Source organism: Apteryx mantelli, chromosome 18 (assembly GCF_036417845.1).
Source record: "Apteryx mantelli isolate bAptMan1 chromosome 18, bAptMan1.hap1, whole genome shotgun sequence".
NCBI lineage: Eukaryota > Metazoa > Chordata > Aves > Apterygiformes > Apterygidae > Apteryx > Apteryx mantelli.
This window is the reverse complement of record NC_089995.1, coordinates 18,019,097-18,041,672: the sequence shown is the minus strand read 5'-3', so window position 1 is coordinate 18,041,672 and position 22,576 is coordinate 18,019,097. Positions and strand designations below refer to the sequence as shown.

General features: G+C 42.1%; 1 protein-coding gene and 1 non-coding gene across 2 annotated transcripts in view; both read left to right on the top strand.

Annotated features, from left to right (window-relative positions):
* The first annotated feature begins 4,238 nt into the window (after positions 1-4,238).
* Positions 4,239-4,310, top strand: TRNAE-CUC (transfer RNA glutamic acid (anticodon CUC)). The gene has a single exon. It is a non-coding gene; the product is annotated as a tRNA-Glu (tRNA).
* Positions 4,311-4,785: 475 nt separating this feature from the next.
* DNAJC5 (DnaJ heat shock protein family (Hsp40) member C5) overlaps positions 4,786-22,576 on the top strand; it is a 39,219-nt gene continuing 21,428 nt past the window's right edge. The window contains exons 1-2 of the mRNA XM_067307582.1: positions 4,786-4,856; positions 22,327-22,394. The gene's annotated coding sequence lies outside the window, so the exon portion shown is untranslated. The remainder of the gene's footprint in view (positions 4,857-22,326; positions 22,395-22,576) is intronic.

The window sequence follows — 22,576 nt, the reverse complement described above, 5'->3', positions numbered from 1 at the left end:
GTTGGATGTTTTTGTCTCATTCTATTTAACAGTACCAAATTATGTTCTTGGATATATGTTATGAATGCATCAGGCACGTTCCAGCTACCTGCAGTAATTTGAGGTAAGAAGTGCCCCTCTGACTTGTTGGTCTGTTGGATCTCTGGAAGCTTTTTCATGAAGTGATGTATTAAATAGTATTTCCAGTCTGGTATTTCCTATTTGAGTTGCTAAACACCAGCCACTTCTGACACATAGACCTATGCTCAACTAAAGCAGGGGGCATTGCAGCCCCACGTATTTCCTCTAAGCGATGTCACGCTTCCCATTCAGCATTGGTGCTGAGATGACATGCCTTGAACTTCCTTACCCCATTTTTCTGGATTTATAGCATGGGACTGTGGTTGCAGCGGTAACCTTGGCAGTTGGAGCTGAAGTTTGAGCAACTTTTAATGTGGAAAAGGAGCAGCTGTGATGCTGGCTCAGATTTATAGCGTGATACCCCAGGGGATCAGCTTATTGGAAGCTGTGTGGCAGTCGCTACTGATTTAAACAGCCCTGTAAAGGGGAAGTGGTGAATATATGACTTGAGCCAGGATCTGCTCCCTTAAATTTAAAAGGGCAATGGAGAGTAGGCAACAGAGCACCAAAACTGTTTGCTGTACTGTATTTTCAGAGGAAGGTTGTCTGGCTGAATTAGATGCATCTGCTTGGTGGTGAGGATTTTTTTGTTTTGTTTTTGCAGGGTTTTCCTGTTTGTGGTGGGTGTTTGTTTTTTTTTTTTTTCCTGTCTGACTTCTATGAGTAAAACTGCATCTCTGCAAGTGGTTTAAGAGCAAAGAGTTCAATATAACAGCTGATCCTGGAGCCTTTTGTGGAGGAGAGATCCTAGAGCAGGTAGCGAGGAAGGGAGACCCCCAGGCTGTGGAGCTGGGCCTGGGAGCTCCCCAGGGGGAGCCCGAAGGGGTGGAGGGATGCTTTTCCTTCTCCTTAACCTTCCTGGTTACAGGCTTGACAGCATCTTTGCCCATTCCTGGTATCCAAGCGCACTCCTTGGGTGCCAGCACTTGCACATGGAAGCACCAGCTTCCCATTTGGGCTGAGCCCTGGCTGCAGTGTCTTGCACATGGGTACAAGCTGGGCTGGGGGAATGTGCCTGCCTTCCCTGTGAAAACCCAGGGCCAGAAGTGTACGTAGCCGCCTTGGCAGCCTCCTGAACACACACCTGCTCTGTTTTAACCAGGGGAAAAGGGTTTGATGACAGTAGTCCACTTCTGTCTCTCCTCCGACAGCAGCCTTGCTGGGTTTAGCGGGGCCTCTGGGGTCCTAGTGTCCCAGGGCAACTCTCCTGCTTTCTAGGAGCCTGTTTTGGTCTGGAGATTTGTCCTGGAGATGCGTGCATATTTGGAGCTGCTCCCCTCTCCTTTCTTTTCCCCCTGTTGCTTCCCTTAGCTGAAACATCCCACTAGTAACTGTGCGGTAACAGGGTCAGCCCCACGACCCATCGCAGAGTTTGGAGCCGCCTTAGCAAGCACCAACAGAGGCTGTAACCAAGCCAGTCTCCTCTCTGCTGTTTCTCTGGTTTTACCACGATTCTCCTTTCCCTTCCTTATTGCCGGAGCTGGCTGTGTTTCAGCTGAATGTCGTTGTGTTTTGGGAGGGGGCTGCGTTGGGCTGACGTTACTGGACTAGGTGAGTTGCGGGTATATCGATACCGAGGCCTATCGATAGGCCCCGATAGCGCTCGTTCTGGACAGGCACGCATGGCTTTTGGTCTGGGGCCAATGTTGCTCACGGGAGGCACTGCTGACTATCGACATTGACCGTTTTTGATACCGACGGGCCTTGATGACTATTGATTTCCATACGTATCGCGAGGGCACGACATCCATAGCTATGGATGCTTCTTGGTACACATGGATCCCTCTTGATTTTGAGAGGCATCGCATCCTGTTGCTTTCCATACCTCCACACAGGAGGGATTGGTAGGAGGAGGTCCTGATAGTTATCGGTACCTGTTGATATCGACCCCTGCCAACAGCCGTCAGTTCGTCTTGCCCTTGACAGGCATCTGTGGCTTTTGGTGTGGGGCCCATGTTGCCCTTGGTAGACATCAAAGGGTATCGACATGGATTCCTCTCTATATCGCGTGGCATCGATGCCTGTGGAATTCCAGACCTATCGATAGGGTTCAATATGGATATGTATCAAGGCTTTTCCCTGCAGCTGTTCCGCAGGGTGAGGAGATGCCTCCAGCATCGGCAGCCTCCTCGGGGAAGGATGCTGGTCTCTTGTCACACTGTCCCCTTCTGGGTTTCTCTCTGCCCAGCTCCGTGGTGCAAAGCCAGGTGCCGCAGATGGACCATCCCCAGTGCATTTCCTAGCAAGGTCTTCGTGCACGAGCGCTGGGTGCCTGCTGGCTGCCTCGGTTCCCGAGGCGGAGGGCAGCGTTGGTGGGGGGAACATCTTGGATCTGACAGTGGCCAAGGGCTCAGCAAACAGGAGGAAGCGGAGACTCATGGGGAAGGGAAAGCAGCAGGCACTTCCGAGGCAGCCTGATGCTGTGCTGATGCTCTTCAGCTGCGTTTTGGCAGGTGATGACACAGGACGGGGACTCAGCAGTCCCAGCCCTCCCTGACAGCGAAGCACCCAGGGACAGGCTCGGCCTCCAGCTCGCCTGGGCCCAAATGGAAAGTTCCCGGGGGTTTCGTGACATTTGTCTCCTGCCTAGGAGGAAGAGACGGGAGCAGGAGACCTTGCGCGAGTGGGTCCAAGTGAAGTGCAGATGACTCAGTCCTGTGTCACTGGGAGTTTCCTAAGCCTCCAAGTGTAAATTCCCTTGTGGTGGCTGGGCAGTGCAGGGTCCTGCGCCCCTGCTCCGTCTGCACCGTTAACCGCCTGGCGTGGAAAGGGGAGGTATGAGATAGTCCAGTGCAGGGCACTAAAATCACCTGCGACAGCAGAGAGAAACTTCACCGTGCTAAAGGAGACGGTGAGCACCCGTGCCCGAGGCGTGCAAAGCGAGGTCAGGTTGCTCCATCCCGCAAAGCAAGAACAAGCAGCTAAGTGACGAAATTAAAAAGCAACCGATTGCCAAGAGATAAAAGGAAGTGTTTTTTCCTTGCTAGTATGAGAATCCTACATTTTTTAAGGGATTTGACATTTACGCTTGCAACAGGGGTTGCACAACTGCTCCAGGGGCTGGGAGCCTGCGGGTCCTGCTGGGCAGTGCGATGGAGACGGCAGCTGGAGGGAGAACGGCCCTCTCCGCCCGGGAAATCAGCCCTGTCCTCAGGGTATGGCAACAATCCCTGGCCCTTTTCCAGCTCAATGCTGGGTCCAGCCGGGTCCTGCATGGGGCCGGGGTGAGTCCAGCATCTCCTCTGCATCGCAGGCTCGTGCCCGGGGGTCCCGAGGTGCAATATCCATGTTGGGGAGCCCGGTGAATATCCGGTGTCGAGGTCTGCTCCGGAGCAAGGATTGGGCACAGCCGTGGGCGATGACTCCAGCAGCAAACGGTGTTCGTCACTGCTCGTTTCTTTGAAATGTGAGTCAGCGGCGGCAGCCGGGAAAGGCCGTCGGAGCAACACGGATGAGGTGGTGTGTGGCCGGGGCGAGCAGTGGTGCCAGCACCCACCAGCCTCGGCCCCGCTCCGGCACGGAGCTGCCTTTCCCACGCCGGCAGCCGCCTGCTACCAGACGTGCCGGCCCGGGGGGCAGGTCGGGATTTTGCCAGCCCATGGAAAAATGATAGCGTTCCCCAGGGAATATCCTGAAAGGCCAGGAAACCTGAGCTACTGGGAAAAATGCTCGCACTGTGAGCTTAAAAAAATAAAAGCTGTTTTCCTCTAATTGTAAAGCCTTGTTTCTTCATTAACCTGGCTTAGCACCCTGCTCCAGCTGCCAGCACTCGTGGGCGAGCGAAACACGCCTGGCACACGCGGAGGAAGGCCTGCGGGGCAGGCAGGGTTACCCTGCGAAAAGGGCCAGCCGCGAAGGGGCTGCGCAAATCTGCACTAGAACCGGTGGGCTGCCTGCCCTGCAAGGCAGCAACCCCCCAGCTTCACAGGCAAAACCTGAGGCCCCCCGAATTGCTGCTGCCCGCTGCAAGGCATGTGTGCTGCAGCCCCATATTCCACTGCCCCCCCCATATCCTACTGCCCCCCCCGCCGCCAGAGGCTGCTGCGGCCGTCGGGCAGCAGTGACAGGCGCAGCTAGAGTAGCTGACGAGCAGCGGGCACAACCTTCTTTTTCAGAGCTCCCTGGTGGTCTAGTGGTTAGGATTCGGCGCTCTCACCGCCGCGGCCCGGGTTCGATTCCCGGTCAGGGAAGAGTTTTTTGCTTTTTTTAACCCATCACTCTAAACATTTTTTGGCGCTTTTGGCGTGTTTCGGTGCCGGTCGCGCACCGCCACGCGCGCACACGGGCACCCGCGGCTCCCCCACGCGCGCAACGCCGCCGCGCAGCGCACAGCAGCACCCTCTCCCCGCGCACATGCGCGCCGCGGCTCCCCCCCGCCCGCAGCCTCCCCCCTCTCCTCTCCCCCCCCTCCCGGCGCGGGGCGGGCGCGCGCTCCGCCGCGGGCGGGGGGCTGCGTGCTCGTGCTCGCGCCCGCGCGTGGCGGGGGCGTGGCGGGGGCGCGCGCGCAGGCGCCGTGCGGCGGCGCTCGCCCCTCCCCCGCCCGCGGTCGGCGACGCCGGGTGCCGCTCGGTGTCTGGCGGAGGGCGCGCGGCGGCGGCGGCGGCGACAGCGGCAGCTGCTGAGGGGGCGCCGCCGCGACCCGGCCCGGTCGCCGGGAGCAGCCGCCGCGCCGCGACACCGCCGGCGCCGCCTCCTGCGCGGGGCTGCCCGCCCTCCCCGCCGCCCGCGGGGCGCAGGTGAGCGCGGCGCGGCCCGGTGCGGCGCGGGGCGGCGCGGGGCCTCGCTCGCCCCGCCGGGCCCGGCCCTGAGGCCAAGATGGAGCTGGCGGTGCCGGCGGGGGGAGGGGGGGGGCGCTGCGGCGCGGCCGGGGGCGGGGTGACGGAGCGGGGGGCAGGGCAGCCGGGGGCGGCCGTGAGGGGAGGTGGGCTGGGGGGCTGAGGGGAAGGGGCCAAGCTTGGGGGAGGGATGTGGGGGGCTGCTGGGGGGCTGAGAGGGTGGACAAGGCCTGGGGGAGGGATGTGGGGGGCTATTGGGGGGCTGAGGGGATGGACAAGGCCTGGGGGTGGGATATGGGGGGATATTGGGGGGCTGAGGGGAAGGGGCCAGGCCTGGGGGAGGGATGTGGGGGGCTATTGGGGGGCTGAGGGGATGGACAAGGCCTGGGGGTGGGATATGGGGGGATATTGGGGGGCTGAGGGGAAGGGGCCAGGCCTGGGGGAGGGATGTGGGGGCTATTGGGGGGCTGAGGGGATGGACCAGGCCTGGGGGTGGGATGCGGGGGGGATATTGGGGGGCTGAGTGGATGGGGCCAGGCATGAGGGTGGGATGCAGGGGGATCCTGGGGGGCCGAGGGGGATGGGGTCAGACAAGGGGGTGGGGGGACAGTGGGGGGGTTTGCATTGGAGGGCAAGGGGAGCAGGCAAAGCGGATGGGGTTTGTGAGGAGATTAAGGGAGCCGAGGGGGAAGGAAGATGGGTTTTGGGGGGAGTGGTGGGGCAGGGAGGTGGGGAGGAGAAGAGGCATGGAGAAGGGCTGGGGGGAGCTGTGGGGTCTAGGGGAAGGGGCAGTGCAGAGCCGGGAGGAGGATGGGGTTCATGGAGAGAGGAGAAATGGGGGCGGAGGATGAAGGGGGCAAGGGGAGTTGGGGGGATGCAGTGGCCGGGGAGGGCAGGGGTGCTAGCAGTGGTGGGCGGTGGCGTGGGGGAATTAAAAATCAAGAATGGGATTTTGCTGTGAGAGGAGATGGAGCAAGAGGAGAGGGCACTGGAGAGAGAATAGGGTGCCCCGGGGGAAGGTGGGATATTCCTGCCTCTTCCTGCTGTCCGCTAGGTCTCGACTGTAAAGGTGGCCGATTACTAAGGTGTTTGTTGCATCTGGATTTGGGGTGTGTGTGGAATTGGCTCTTGGGGTGCTCTGTGTCTGTGGGACAAAGCGAGCCTTCTCAGACTGCTACAAATTTCGCAAAGCATCCGTTTGTAATACAGCGTTGAAAAAATTATAGGCATTGTATCTTCGCTGGGAACCTCCTGCTTTGGGGGGGGTGGTGGTGGTGGAAATCCCTGCTTTCTCCTCCTCCCACCCACATGCGCATTCCTTAGTTGAGAGAACCATGGCGTTTTAGGGGCTTGCATCCTCTGTCTCTGAGCTGTAAAAAATTCCAAAAAACAAATCAAAAGGCCTGGAAAGGTGAATTCTAAATGAATGTTATTTATATTATGTGTGAACTATGATTCATGATGACTGTTCTTAGCTTGAGGGATCCCAGATTTTTTTTTTTTTGCTTTCCCTTCCTTATATTGTTCTACTTATTTTTTTAAAAATAATTTGTAACTGCTCAGGTTATTACATGCTTAATGATGTATTGACAATGGAAAATAAATCCAGGCTTTAAAACAAGAATCTTGCAAAGGGAGCATAATTGTATTTATTTGTGCAGTATTTTCTGGTTCTTGAATTAAGAATTCTAGTCAGGTAATTCTTCTAATATTCTGTTTGAATGTAACTGGATGAAACATAGGCAGTGAATTTACAGATAATGCTTTGCTCTTGCTTTTATGCTTTATCAGTGTCTTGCTGTTATATGCGTAGTGACACAATGCAGTTGACTTTATTATTGGAGTATATTACACTGATGGAGCCATTTCTCCCTGGGAGAGCAAGGTGAAAGCTGTCCATGCCTGACTGTCACTGTATGACACAGAAAGGAAAGCTAAACACTTTTATCTTTTTTAGCTTTGTTTTTATTGATCTGTTAGTTTTCACGTAATGTGTGCTGAGAATCATTGCTGTAGAGCTCTGTATGCATAATATTCACTCTTATGCCATAAAGCTTAAAAAAATTACGTAAATTTGGTACATCTTACATCAGTACAAAACCTCATGATTCTTATAGCTAATGTCCGTCTGATAGTCTCATATTGGTTTGTCTTAGGGAAATGGAAATGTTAAATACGTATTTAGATACCTTATTAATTTGCTACTGTTGAAGCAAAAACTTGTAGGCCACATTCACCCAGTGGCTGACTGGTGATGTTTCAGCCATTTCATTGGTAAATTAAGCTATCAAAAGTATGCAAATCTGAAAGGAGCCAAGAGATTCTTAATTTTCCTATTAAAATGTGTCAGGATTTTACCTGTTCAAATTCTTAGATATTATCAGCCATGTTTAAGTGAAAATTATTTTTTTAAACACAATTTCAGATGAAGCATTTTTAGGTTTTAAGGCATCCATTAATTTCAAGCTGCTTGAGATCACTGTTTACATTTTTGTTTGTATTTCATATAAAATGGTAAAGTCCTAATCTGACTAAAAGGTCCTAAGAAATAGATATAAAATTCATTGGCATTAATGAGTTAGCTCTAATAATTCTAAATATATTATGCTTTGGGAGTGAGGAAAGAGGGGAGACAGAAGCTGGAGTTGAAGAGAAATTATCTTTAATATGTGGAGTGTAGAATGAAAAAATGCTTATTTTTCTTGAGTGCCTTCCTGTGCTCTAAGGCTCATGGCTTAAGGTTGTGCTCTATGGTGCTCTAAGTACTTTGGAGAAACTTGTCATAACGCTAGCTCTGGCTTTGTGAAACCTGCATTGTGGATAACCTGGAGTTTGGAGACGACATTTTTAGTCAAATAAATTTTTATAAGCATAAATGAATATTTTTCTTTCCTCCCTCCTTTATTTCATTTTAGTTAATGTTCACAGCATTTAAGTGAAAGGGAAGATGCTGCAACTTAGTCCGAGACTTTTTTCTGCTAGTTTTTTGATGCTTTGTATTGATAAATTATAGGCTGTAGGTGCAAAGTGCTGGAAAACCAACGCAGAGATTTCCTAACGTCACAGGGTAGTTGTGTGCTTTATCTAACTGATTTTATCAGTGAATATCTGAAAAAAGTAACGGCTTTGTAATATGTTTTTTCTTTTAACGTAGATCTTATCTCTGTTTTGATTATGTCCAAAAGGTACAAATAATCTTTCAGTCTTTCATAAATGCCCAGAAATCTGTCTTCTGCTGAGTTAGTACGCTTTGTTTTGTAACTCAGTTGCAGTAAGTTAATGCGTTTTGTGGCTGAGGGAGCGTGGTCATCAACCTAACTTTAGTTATTAAGCCTGATTTGCAAGTTACGCTAGTAAGGAGGTGTTCGTTATCAGCAATGATGCTGCTAATCATCTTCTATCTTCTCTTTGTAAACTTCAAGAGAGATTTTCTTTGTGTTTAAGCCATTTTGATAGTGAATATTAATGGAAGTCTAAGTGGATTACTTAAGAAATTGTGGTTTTGGTTAAATGTAAAATTTGCTGACGGGAAAGTGGGCATAATTTCAGATCAGAAAATGGTTCTGCAGATTTTTTCTGTCCATGAAAATGACTTGTCTTTTATTATTATTATTATTATTTTATGAGTGATCTGTTATAATTAGACATATTTCCCTCTTTTGTTCAATCTGCCAGTGTTTTCTTTTTTAAAATACTGTTGATGTTAATATCCAGATTGAAATACTTTTCCTATACGTTTGCAAAGGAAACAGGTTGACAGAACTTTCATACAAAGCTTCTATGACATATACAATTGAATGCTCTAGTGTCTTCCCTAAAGCATGCAAAACAGTATCTGCCAGCATTTTTGCTGCTTTTCCATCCTGTCAAACATACAGGCATTGGAATTACTTTAAGATAATTTTAATAAGCTAACTACTTTTCATTCACAGTTTGATCTTGAGCCATATAAGTCCTCTTTGTTTTGCTTTGCCACTTGCATTTTTCGTTCATGCCAAGAATCCTACCCTTGCGGATGGGACTAAAACTGGGAGGAGAGGTTTCCTGCTCAGGATGTGCTTCTCTGGAGCTGTCCAGCAGGCGCCGGGACACCCTGGCTTCTTCTGCGGCTCCTGCAGTGGCTGTCTTCCCTGAGGTTTGCTTGCCTGTTTCGTGGCTGACTGGGTAGGTGGCTGAGTGGCACTATAGAGGGATTGTCTGTTCTTAGGAAGATGTGGTCCTTCTGTCTCCCTCCGCTAGTCTGAGGAGATAAATTTTCAAAGATTAGGTTTGTGTTCTGTTTGGCAAGTCCCTTCATTTTCGTGATGTGACCCCAAACTTGCAAACAGATGGCACAAGGACTGCAGTGGGCCAGTCTACAGTCTCAGGAAATAGTTGTATGACCACCTGTGCTGTAAGACAGATGGGTCGTGTCAAAAATATATAGATGGAGGTATAAGGAACTTGTCAAACACTGAAGACCAAAGTGAAGTTTTTTCAACATGGGGAAAAATAATGCTTTATTCATGCTCCAATAATAAAAATCAGTAGAACTAAGCAATCTTAGTTCTGAAGTGTCCATATAAATACTTTGCATATTTAATTCTTTAGCTACCTGGACTGGCCAATAAAGCTCCTCTAGGCATTCAGCAATATTTGGTGACTCTCTGGACTCTTGCAAAACAAAAAACTTTGGCGGGGGGAAAAAGGAGTAGAGGATTCATCTTGGTACACCTGGTCAGCATGTGGTATCATCATGTTGCCAACATTTATAATCTCTCAGAAGCTATACATTAATTCTCACCATTGTTTTAGTGTGTTTTTTATTATGATGGTTTTGTTACTATGTCAACCACTATGTGTTGATGTTGGTTAACTAGTGACTGTTTTTTAACCTTGAAAGATAGGAATTTGAACAGTAGTATATTTTAAGATTTACTTAGAAATTCAGTTAGTGTACTTTTTTAACCCATAAAAATAGGTGAAGCACAGTAGTTGTAAAGTGTATGTATTAAATATATATATATATATAAAAGCTTCAGAGATGCTTTGTTTCCTATCAGTGTAAACTGATAAAAAAGAATTACATTTCAGAAGAAAAGTCCCTCAATACGTTATTTAAGTATTTTTAATGAAGTGGTAGTAGCTATCAAAAAGCATAATACACTTTTTAGGTACAGAATAATTGAAAAAGTAGTAACTATTGATTTTAGGTTGCCGGGTTTTTAGTACATTGTTGATGTGTAGGTTTTTCTTGCGTTAGAGTGAATAAGATTGCTTTAGCGTGTGTCCAGATTTCTTATGTCCTGGCAACTTCTCCTAATTGTACTTACGTTGTATTTGTATTGCACTAAAATGTACCTTTTAAAAATCCTATTCTGCTTTCTTCAGTAACACTGAAACACTTTCAATTCCAGCATGTTGGAGTGCCAATTGTAAAATTACAGTACATTTTTCATACAGGCATAAGTTTTGAATGATCTTGTGCATGCATCGGTTGAAGAAAATTCAAGGCATGTGGTACGCAGTGGTGTAGTGGTTCCTACACAAACAGAACAAGTGCTCGAGGACCAACTTGGTTTAAAATAGCAGCTTTTCTCTCTTTTTTCATTTATAATCTCCTTAAGTATTTTGTAATGAAAATAGAGTTTTTTGAAGAAAGTTTGTGGTTTGGGTTTTTTTTTTTAAATATACTTCAGATCTATGATCTAAATTTTGATGGAGGAATGGTGGAGCAAATATAAAAACTCGGTGGCATATAGTTACCTCTTACCAAAGCAGTGTTAGCCAGCTTATTTTTTGATGACATGATATATATGATATATATAGTTTTGTTTTAACAATTTAAAAAAGCAGCACAAAAGAAGCTGTCATGAGTATGCTTCCATTAACCTGTGTTTTTATGATGGTAATGATCTGATGACTTGTGGCAGATGAGTTATGGAAGTAAATATTTCCTTAGACTTGATTGTAAAGACCTGCAATATATAATAACACTGGGGAGAAATTGTTAGAAGAAAACAAAACAAAACAAATCCAACTGCACCCTCTGCCTCCACCGCTTGCATTCTCCTCTTCTCTTTTCACTAGGAGGGGGGCCGCTACCTTGGTTTATTCATTGCATTAAAGCAATGCTGGAAGATTTATCAACATAAGTAGTTTTGTTCTAACCATTTCCTTATTCTGAGTAATATAGTATATTTATATACCTATAAAGAATCAGATACTAACTGTTTGATCTGGGAATACTATGGTATACTATCACGCTATTGTAACATGAGACTTCACAAACTTTACTTGGTTTCATCTGTAGCTTATTAACATTGTGTTATGCAGTAACTATAGATATTCTGGAATGTTTATTGCAGCTATCACAGGACAGTCCCTAGAAGAAGGGAATATGTAGGACCTATATGTTAATATTTTGCAATGAGAGTGGGAAAAGTTCAAAGCTGAGTAATCTATTACAGTAGCCACATATAAAGTTACAAAAAGTAGACTTGCAGAGGTTTTCTGTTTGTTTCTTTTTCCCCTTTTATGTCTTTAAATTTTTGGTTGTATTTCAAATGAAAATATTCTTTTCCCTTCCATCTGTCATTACATATTTTATGTCTTAACAGGATTTTCTTTTACTGTGATGGTAATATCTTAGCAATTTTATTCATGTCTGAGAAATATTTTGTAATTTTTGAGTCACAGTTTTAGGGACAGTGTGTAATATATATTTGGGCCTTTGCCTGGATTAGGCCAATTATTAAAGAGTTTTCCTTATGAATCTGCTTTTAATGCCATGAAGATATAGGAATACTTACTGTAATAATGCAATTTAGTTATAAAGATGCTTGCAGAGAGGAGGGGGACTTTGGAAGCTTAACTCCAAACGTTTTTGTGGGCAGTTAATAGTGACAATATCTGTAATAATCTAGAATATACTAGGTGCAGATTCATTCTACCACGACTTGATTGCGCCAAGTGAGATGTTTATAATTTCATGTTGCATCTGTCATTACTTGATGGTGTGCAGTTAAAGCACAGTTTTTAGGAAGAATATTAAGAAATGTCTTAATCCTTCTTTATTTCTTGTAGTCGCAAAGTCAGCATGAAAGCTGGATTTATTGCTTCTGATATTTAGAAAGATAAGAAGTGTGATCAACAGTCAAAACAGGACGTGTTAAGATCTTGTTTAGATACTAGAGTCAGGTGCAGCACTGTGTCTGCATGAGAGGCATGTGATGGTTGTGGTAACAGCGGGTGAAAGGGGAATAAAATTAACGAGTGTTCACATGTTTTACAAGGAGCATACGCAGGCCTTGTGAAATCATCTGGTGTCTTGCTCAGGGAATTGAAACAGTCCTTTTTTTAGTTCTGCTCTAGTTCAGATTCAGCAGGGATTGGAGTTATCCTGATACGCTTCCAGATCAGGCTCGTAATTAGTTTGATCTGAACCAGTTTGATGACTTATTCAATATGCCTCAACTAACTTTTTTCACTTAAAGGTTCAGATAGGGGTCCTAGCTGCTTGGTGGGAACTCTGGAAGAGGGTGAGATGATTCAGAGTGGTCAGTGGGACTTTGATGGGAGCAGATGTCTGCTTCTTTTGTTTCCCCTTACATCGCTTAACTTCTGCAGCTCCTAGATCTTCCGCTCTTCATGGTACACCCTCGTTTTGCCTCTCCTGGCCACCTACTCCTTATAGGTTGAGGAGGGAAGTGAGGTAGGCAGGGAAAATGAAATTGTTTGGTAGCTCAAAAACTGAGGTGACCCATTTCTCAGAAGGTATAAACCAGACATACTTTTAGCTCTAAAATGGTTAAAAACCTGATTCAGTTACTGTTCAAAAACAAATAGCGGTAACTAGATCTGTTGGCCAGGGAACTTACTTCTCTATATGTGGTATGAGTCTAGTGTATGTTTCAAGAAGTTATTCTAAGCAGTAAATCAGAGTGGTGAAAAAAAAAAGTGATGAACCATATCTTTTCTTACAAAGTTCCTTTTATTATCATTGGGTTTTGGTTTGACAAATCACCAATAAATCAATGGTTCTTTTGAATGCCCTAAAGTTAATGCCAGGAAGTAACATACGTGCTTTAAGTAGCCCGTTTTTTAACACTGAGCAAAATAAATACATTTTAAACAGAAGTATTTGACAAATTACCTGGAGGATAAATAGTGAGAATTTTTATCTTCCTTAACACCTGTTTCCTTCATTCTTTCTTTCTTTTCCCCCAAAGATCCCAATTTGCACGCTGGCTTCCTGAATTCTGTTGCACTTTTAAAAATTGCTTTTCCACACGACATTTGCTATTCACAATTAACTTAGGAAGACCAGGCAAACTGGCTTAATCACAAGTTAGTTGGAAGATGTGTACTTATAATTTCCCAGGCATGCATCATTGTTGTGCTAAGTGGTTTGGATAATAACAAGGGCAGCAATCAACATGAATTTATTTTGTTTTTGTTACTGATACAGAAATGGAAAGTTTATCTCAGATGATGAAAATCCAGCGTCTCTACTCCGGGTGTCTCCTGTAGTTGTTCTCTAATATGCAGCTTCTTACCCTAGTTTCCTGCATCTTATCTTAAAACCACATTTTCTTCCAGTGACTTGTTTTGTTGATGTCTTCTGTATAAAGTCCAGTTAGTTCCTCATGTTTAAAAAAAATATATATATTATCAATCTATCAACAGCTTCCTTCCTTGCTGTTTAAAATGTGTAGATGAGTGAAGTATTGGTTTAAAAAAAAAAAAAAAAAATTAAACCCTAAGTGAAGATAAGTGGTATTTTGCATCTAACCCTTTCCTGGTAAGGGTCTTCAGGAAGAGGTACTCTTGGTTTGGGGAATAGGCGTAACATTAATGTGAGTTCAGCGCGGTGTTGACAGCATCATGGCATGTATACAGTCCGACCTGAGGGACATCTCCTACTCTGGTGTTAAGATCAGAGGGAGGGGCAAAAACATTGCATGGTCACAAAAGCTTCATGGTTTTCTGACTTTGTTCTTGGCCTTTACTTTAAGTGAAGAAAAGACTAAATGTGATTAATTCTATGCCTTACACCAGAACTAAAAGCAGTGTGTTTTGGGAAGGACAGCGATTAAATTATACATAGTAAAATACTGACATTTTTATTGTAAGCCCTCTGAAGTGTGATTCTAGTCTGAAAACTTAGTTTATAAAATATAAATTTTTTTCAGATGTTCTGTTTCTTATCCCCATTACGATGTTAGAATAACTCAATTAAAGTCTACAGGTTTTTTTTTCTCTAACTACCAGGTTTGCAAACTAAGTCTACAGTCTGAAATTCAAGCTGTGTCTTTTCTTGTTAGTCACTAGGGAGTTAGTGGGAAAATCAGTAGGACAAATGCTGTTCTCAGTTACCTTATTATTTCTGAATTATGGGCTTTTTTTTTTTCTTTCTTGCTTTTTTTTAACAGCCATGAAATGCAGTTGCCAGACTGCATGGTGGAACTGAGGCCAAATTTCATCACACAGTTTGCAGATTAAATGTATGCAGAGTGAGAGAAAGTGGAATTAACTATCAGCACAGTTTCTGTAGGAGTCATAGCAGTATAAAATAAAGCTTTGTTGGTGAAACCGTACTATATACTTAGAAATTACCCCCAAGTTTATCTCCTGTAAGAAAATGTCATTTTAAATTAAAACCACTTTTACCCATCTGTGATTTATCTGAATATGTTTGTAGCCAAATGCACCTAATGAAGATGGAAAACAAGGTCTTAGGTCCTGAGCTCCCCACAGTCCAGACCAACTCAAACGTATGAATTGTATACTGGTTTATGAGTATGGTTACATTAGCGAAGCACTCATAGCAAGCACCTTCTGTGTTATGAAAGCTGTTATTGATCTCTAGGGAATAAATGTGTGTCAACTATCCCAAGGCACTTTTTGCTATGTCTTTGCTACACGTTTACTTCTGGACATCTGCTCCATTTTAGTTAACCTAAAATGAAACAAAAATATTTGCAATGAAGGCGCACCCCTCCAACATATGCCAGGCCTCAAAAGAAAGAGCCTTATATTGTACTTTTCTGCCAAAACAACAAATAGTAGCATCAGTGATATGAGCTATGCTGATCAATTCAGATTCTATTGTGGAAATCTTGTCTTCACTCCTTTTATGTTTCCGGATGCCTGTGTACTAGGGAATTAAATCGGGCAGGTATGAAACTCATCTCCTCATGTCTTTTAAAGTATTTTCTGTAAAATTTGACATTATTCAGTGAGAAGGAATCTGGAATGTGAAGACACTGCATGTGCAAAACTTTTTTTTTTTGATGTACTACCTGGCTTAGTAAATTTGTATTTTCCTTAAAATCTGACTTGCCATTAATCCTTTCCCTTACAGTTTTCTCCGCCCTGTTCTACAACTCTGTGTTTGTGCTTGGATTTTAAAACTGACTTCTGGTTTGCAGTATTGAGGGATATGTGCTGAGGACTTTCAGTTGGGGGAGGAATATTGTTCTTAAGTCAGATGACATCAAATGTAGAAAAAGCAAGTAATCTTTTTTAGGTCAGTTAGCAAGTTGAGTTCTGAGCAGATGTTTTTCTGGAGGCACAGAGATGGCCGGCCTTGTGTAGCAATGCACAGTACCATCCCTGTAGCACAGTGTTAGAATTTGGAGAGGTTCTATCCTGTGCGCTGTGCCCCGTTTATAACCAGGGGACCACTTATTCCTGTTGATTTTTAGAAACTTAATTGAGTTGTGCGGTTCAGTGGCAGGGAACACTAATGTCACTACTGCTATTTGCTCGCAGCACTCTAGTTCCATGTAAAGAATCTGGTGATCCTAGGGCAGAAAAGAGTGTTAGGCTTTTTGTGTGAACAGGCAGGTTTAAATGACACACAAGATAATGCTATGCAGTTGGGGCTGGAAATGTCATTTATGTCTTTAATTTTTGAGTGGTTTATGCCCATATCTTGAGCGGCGTAATGAGATCTAAAATATTGCTACAGATCATACCAATATAGCTAACTTTGAATAGAAATTTAACAACCCCCCCAATTATATATATATATATATATTTTTTTTAATCTGTAGTTTCTTGAAAGCAGGGGTTTTGAGGTTGTATGTTTTGGGGTTTTTTTCTTTTTTGAAAGTTATACAAAATTTTATTCTCAAACATAAACTGTTTTTTATAACACTGATTGCTCTGTCCTGGCATGTTTTTCTTAGTTGGAGGACTGCAAGAGTGACTTCCTATTATGTTTGTGACGTTTGACTAACGTAATGGTGATAATTGATGCCTTTATGCCAGGGACCTGCCATCTAAAGTTGGTTTAGCTCTGCTGACCTAGATGCTGAAGCAGTTGTCATTGCTTGGAGTGCCTTAACATTAAGCTATAGCACCAAATTCTCATTTGCCAGATTTGCACCAGAAAGTTATGACTGTGTATCTGACTGGGGTTCGCAGATATGTCAGCCTGAGGTATTTAACACTGCCAGCAGAAGCCTATATGAAGATGCGGCAAATGCAGGATAAAGAGGAATAGGTAACATGAATGAAGAGAACGGGCAATATACAATACGTTAAATTATTCATATCAATAATGTGAGTTTTACGGAGAAAAGAAAGGTCTTTGGCAGAGCTGAAGTGTAGGGATCCCTGAGCTAATCCTGGCTCGATGAGTTCATGCCCCAGAGTGTTGTGTGAACATGGCTAAACAGCTCTTAGTGAACTGCACTGTGTGTGTCTGCATGAGGGTGTTATTAGTTCGCAACTTATATAATCCATAAATGTATAATAAGAGGTTGATTATACCCTGTTTTGAAGCCCAGCTTTCTGGGTAAAGCTGTGAAGACAGTCCGAGATGGTTTTATTGGTAGAGTATAATGATATGCTTTTGTTAGTAGCATCTTCCTAGTGATGATGCTGTGCTGATATTGTGCTTTGTAGTAGTAGTAAATTCCAAACCCATGAGTAAAACAGGTTATGTTATTAAAACTCTCATTTATTGCTGTATCAGTATCCTTACTTGGGATTTCCACTAGCACAACTGTGTTGGTCACTAGCACATCTGTTCACATCTTTCATAGCTTTGCTGGCCGAAGTTTGTGATGTTGGCTGTAATCTTGCAATTAGGAAAGGAAGGGGTTTTTTTAATGTTTCTTAATAGAATTTAATCTTATTTGAAAGAGGGAAAATGTGTTGTACTTTTTTTGCCTTTGTTTCTTTAGGGACTAATAAAGAAGTCTTTGAATGAAGGTTAGAAGTCTTTATTTTATTTCTTCTTCTTTTTTTTTTTGACAAGAGGAAATTAAAATGTTCTTTTCTCTGGCAGTTTATGTGAGGAAGTGAAATAACGAAAAAGCGAAATCCCCTCCCCTCCCCACTCTCCACAAAAGCAAGGGAAATATAGTTGAACAATTAGGATAAGAAAGAATTTTTAGATATGTGTCATTTTTTTAACTTTGCATTTTTTTTTTAAGATAAACCTTTGAAGAAGTAAGGTCTTCACAACTTAACTAAATGGATAGAAGTGGTAGAATCATTGTGCATCTTCTTAGGCTAGGAAGACCTGACTGCATACGGCTGAGGTAAAACTACATCTGAGGAAAAAAAGCTTCTCCTTTTCTGCGTGTATTAAAAAAAGCTTAATTTTTTAATAAGAGCAAAATTTTGTAGATTTTTAAAAATCTGTTTCTGTATGAAATAAGAAGAAAGGATCTAACTTTACGGACACAGTTATGTTGGGTTCCTAGTGGTTATGTGAAGGCATTTGAGCTTTTCTGTTTTCTGAGCTAGTTTGACTTGGTGGGCGATGGCTTCTGGAAACTCAGCTTTATAAATCCTGCTGTTCAGTTTTGTGTATTTTCCTTTCTTATTCATATCTTTTTAGAAGGGAGATCTGTGTGCTTGATAGGGGAAGAGAGAATTAGTTCAGAACTGAATGGTAGAGATTAATTGAAAACAGAGGTAAAGTTTCTTAGAAGGAAGCAATAGACTTAATAATTTTAGACCAGGTTGAACATATGTGAATTATTTTCTGCTGTTGGTACAACCTGGTCATTATTTGTGTATTTTTACCAGTTAAAATATACTGTGAATTTTAAAGTCATTAACAAAAGTTGTCCATGGTTAGGTTGAAACTGTCGTGAGTATTTATTTAAAAACAAAATAATTCCAATGATAAATTAATTGTGGAATAATCTTGGCTTACAAGTATGGTTTTACAAATTGCAAAATGTACATGAGCTAAATTTTTTTTTTTGGAGGGGGGAGGGGGAAATCTTAGGTTTTACCTCCGTGACCAATAGCAGAAGAAGATATTCGTGTTCTTTTTCTCTCTATCTTTGCTGCTGTAGGTAGGTACAGAGGGTAACCCTCCCCTGCTCTATGCTTCCAAATTAATTTCTAACAAATCTTTTATTTCCTTTTGCAGAGCAACTGATAGTTTGAAAGATGCGTTTATATCTGGCAATATCATGGCATGATTTCTTATTTCTTAGACTGGGCAATATGCCTATATTAGTATAGTTATTAGCAATGTGTTTTTTTGGTTTTTAAATTGAAATAGTTGGTTCAACTCGACTGGTATGAACCTAGCTATACCTCTGTATAAATGCTTTCTAAAAAGTGTAGAGTATTTCTTTAGGGGAAATAAGATACTTTGGTATCACTCCACTCACAGGAGTGAATATTGTGGTTTTTCTGATGTGTTCTAGTGAACTTGCTATCAGTAGTTATAGGGATTCAAACACTGCATAAGTTTGTATGGAGACACAGTTAAGAGTAAGACTGAGGCAAGCAAACAGAACTACTTGTTTTTGATAAAGTTTTAAATAGCTGGGTAAGTAAATGGAGTTATGTTTTTATAGCGTATGTAGTTTGTGTCATTTGTACTCTGCCATACAAATGACTGTAATGCCGTAAACAATAATTAAATTTTGCTGCGGGATTAAATAGGAGCAATGGAATCTTAATTAAGGAATCTACTGAAAAACACAGGGTTTTAAAGAGTAATTCTTTTAGTTGAGGGAAGAGGATGGAGAATGTGAATCTAATGCTTTAAATATTTTTCTTCCTGATTTGAAAGCCCTTCTTTAGTAGGTCTGAATCTTTCTTTTGTATAGTGCACAAGGTCACAAGTCTTTATAACAAGTTGGTCAATCAGACTTAAATGGCTATATTTTAATCTGCTAAGCTTATTAGAGAAACAACGCTTGTATCACTCTAAGTTTGTCACAAGTTTCAGCGTAGCCTCTATTTCAATGGTTAATGATGGCTGTTAAATCAATTTGAATTTGAATTTAGCAGAGTTGTATTGTCCTGGATTTCATTTATTTTACAACTCTGTTTCTGTTTTTTTGCACCTCATACTTCAGAGAATTTGACTGATATTTTAAAGTCACAATCTTTCACTGTTGGAGATGTATCTTCTGTTTCAAAGGCAAATGAATTGGTCTTACTAGAGCTCCTTTTTCGGGGGGGAAGGGACAACAAAGTTGTATGTGTTTGAGATTCATTCCCTGAATACTAGGTTGGCTTTACTTCAGGGCTTAATTGTTAAAACTGATTGGAGTAAGCGTATGCTGTGCATGATTCAAGTCGCAAATGTTTGTGTGCAGCTTTCTGTAACCGTGCTTTTTTTTTTTTTTAACAAGTTTTGATTCAAACTTTAGTAAGGCATGGATCTCATGACTTAAAATACAGCCCTTAGGTACTGAAATTTGTTTGTATGTTGCAATGAAGTAAAATGATTCTTCTGATTTGTAGTGCTTGTAAGAGCTGTCCTCTATAGGGCTCTTACACTACAGAAATATAAAAACATTCTGTTCCAAGGATAGGAGGTTTCTTACATGATCTTTAGCAAAGGACTATGAACAGTAAAATTTAGCCAAGAGGCTTTGTGTTGTTACTAAAAGTATAATATATATCTATATATAGAGATATATAAGATTCACTCTTGAATGTTTTAGTGAAATAGTAAGTGCTAGTACTTCAATAAACAGGTAAAAGCTGGCTATTTTAAGACAGCTAGAATATTATTGTTTTAAAACACTTTTCATGATCAGTCTCCTGAGCTGCACTTATGAGGCAATGTGCTTTACCTTCAGCCTCTTCGTGTCGTTCTCCTAGTACTGATTCATTTTGTAAATCATGCAAGCAAACAAAAATGGGAAAATAAGGACTCAAGAGTTTGTTTTTTATTTTGTTTATTTTGTATTTTTTATTCTATTTGTCTTTGTTGCAGCATTGATTCTTCAGATACTTGTCAACTGTGACAGGTATTCTACAGATACTTCTCTCTTTTTGTTAACAACATACAAAGTGGGATGATGACAATTCTGTTAATAGAACCATTAAATAAAAATGATTCTCATGTGTATGTCAGAGGAGATTAGGGCAAACAGAAGAAACAGATAAGCTTTTTATCACAAAGAATAGACAAGACAGCATGACAGATTTCCAAAAGGAAAAGTTTGGATGTATTTCTTGGCTAGAGAAAGAAAAGATGCTAAACACTATTTATGGTCACAATATATGGGGAAAACATAGTAAATGTTGGATAAATCGGATTCAAATTTGCAGAACAAATGAAGTTAGCAGAATTGTTTTTGGAATGAGCAATACAGTTGAAAGAATAGGTAAACTTCCTAAACATATTTCTTCACTTGTGTGGTAAAACCTCTTTCTGTAATTTTAATATGTTGCTGAAGTTTGTTTTCATGTAGCCTTGCTGTCCATTGCTATCTTATAGTGGTCATTCTTTAATCTTTCCTTTTGATTTTCATACTTATTTAAATATTCTGTGCCTCTTAAACAATTGCTTATTCCCTTTCCTTTCTCCGAATTCTTTTCTTTGTGGTCTCTGTTTTCTTGAAACTAGAAAACATCCATTAATCGTGATTTTTAAACACTCTTCATTTCTTTACTGGCTTCTGTCCTTTCATTTCTCTCCATTTGTTTGTATTTTGAATATCACGTAATAATGAGAGAAGGTATTTACAAGTGATTACAGGCAAGGTATTACGTAGAGCTCTGGGTCAGTGGATCTGGCCTACTGCGTAATGAGATTGGATGTGTAGATCAAAACATTCCTGAGTCACTAAATTAGAATTGCCAGTTGCCAGTAATTTTCCCTAAGTTTTTCAGTAGCATCATCTAGCATTTTAGAGGGTTCTCTTGTCTATTCATTCTCCGATTTTCACGTGACAGGTGATCCACAGTAATCTTTAACTTGGCCTTGACCACTGAAAGCAGTAGTGGTTTGTGTTGTTGGGTCTTCTCATCTTCCTCTCTATATACGAAAGTGGGACTTGCTCGGTTTCACCTTCTGTGTGTAATCTGCTTCAGGAGAAGGGAATGCGAATAGGATAAAACTGTATTTTTCCTGATAGAAGTTTAACCTGGCAAAACGACTTAATGTTGCTCTGCAATTTATGCACATTATCCATTTTAATGCTGCCATGTAAAGTGGCATTAAAATTGGCACAGTGAAATTCAGCTATATATTTGCAATGCTCTTTCATCTTAGTGGCAGTGCTGTTAATGAATTGTGAAGAAAGGTATATTTAAATTTTAAAAATGTCTTTTGTGAAGGCATCTTACGCATAAACTCCACTAAAGCTTTTGGGATGTTGAAGAGTTTTATTCTGCTGCTGTTAGCCCGGTTCTTTGCCTGGGTCTTGCTGCTCCCTCACAAGTGTGGCAGAATAGGACGTGTTCCTGCTTCTCCCATTCCACAGTTCGCAGTCCATTGCATTGGTTTAAGCTTCTTTAGCAGCCTCTCTCTAACAACATTGCAGATTATCAAGACTTCAAAAACATGCTTCTCTAAGTAGATATATGTGCCTCGGATGAAAAGGTCTAAAGTCTTAAACAGGTAACTATTGCTCTGGATCATGCAAGAACTGTAGTAATCTGTGTGACTGGTGTCCCTGCATTGTGTATGTGTTTGTCTATCATGTAGTACAAAGTCTGTGAGAAGATGCTGAAGCTACAGAAAAAAGCATAGGGCTCTTGAATATATACTTTAAAATATTTGTAACTTACCCTGACAACTAATCATTTCTAAACATAAATATTTACACTGTGGAGAATTACTGCAGTATAAAGGATCTTGGACAATAAAAACTCAGGTTTGTTTTGGTATGGACAATCCCAGCAAGGCATTGTTTGAATGAAAGCATAAGGGAAATACTAAAATGCAGCCTTCAAAATGTATTGTCTGTTAGATTGCTGACCATGTTATAGGAAGGTGTATGGCTGTTAAACATATTCAAACTGCAGAACACATCTGGATTCCCAATGGCTTCAATATTTATCTATTTTAAGTGAAATTTCTTTATAAGTATAGAAGGTTAATTTTTTTTGCTATTTCAACTTTCATCTGTTATCTTTAGCGTAGCACAAAGAAAGGGTTGTTGTAGTAAAATAAGGTGGTGATAACTTTGTAACAAGTTTTGATTTGCTTTTGTTTTGTCTTTAGGAGATCCAGTTTTAGAGCTGTGTGGAAGCTGTTACCACTTACCTGGGATCTAGTTTGACTGTTTTAAGGTAAGTAACATATTTTTGACTTCCTATAGCTAAAAAAAATCATAAAACCAAAAAAACCCCTCAATTAAATGCAAAATAATGCTGAAGGAACAAATCTCAAAATTTCACATAGAAATTTCTCTAATACATCACTAAGCCAAGTTTAAAATGCCTTTCAAGTATTTTTGTTGATAATACAATCG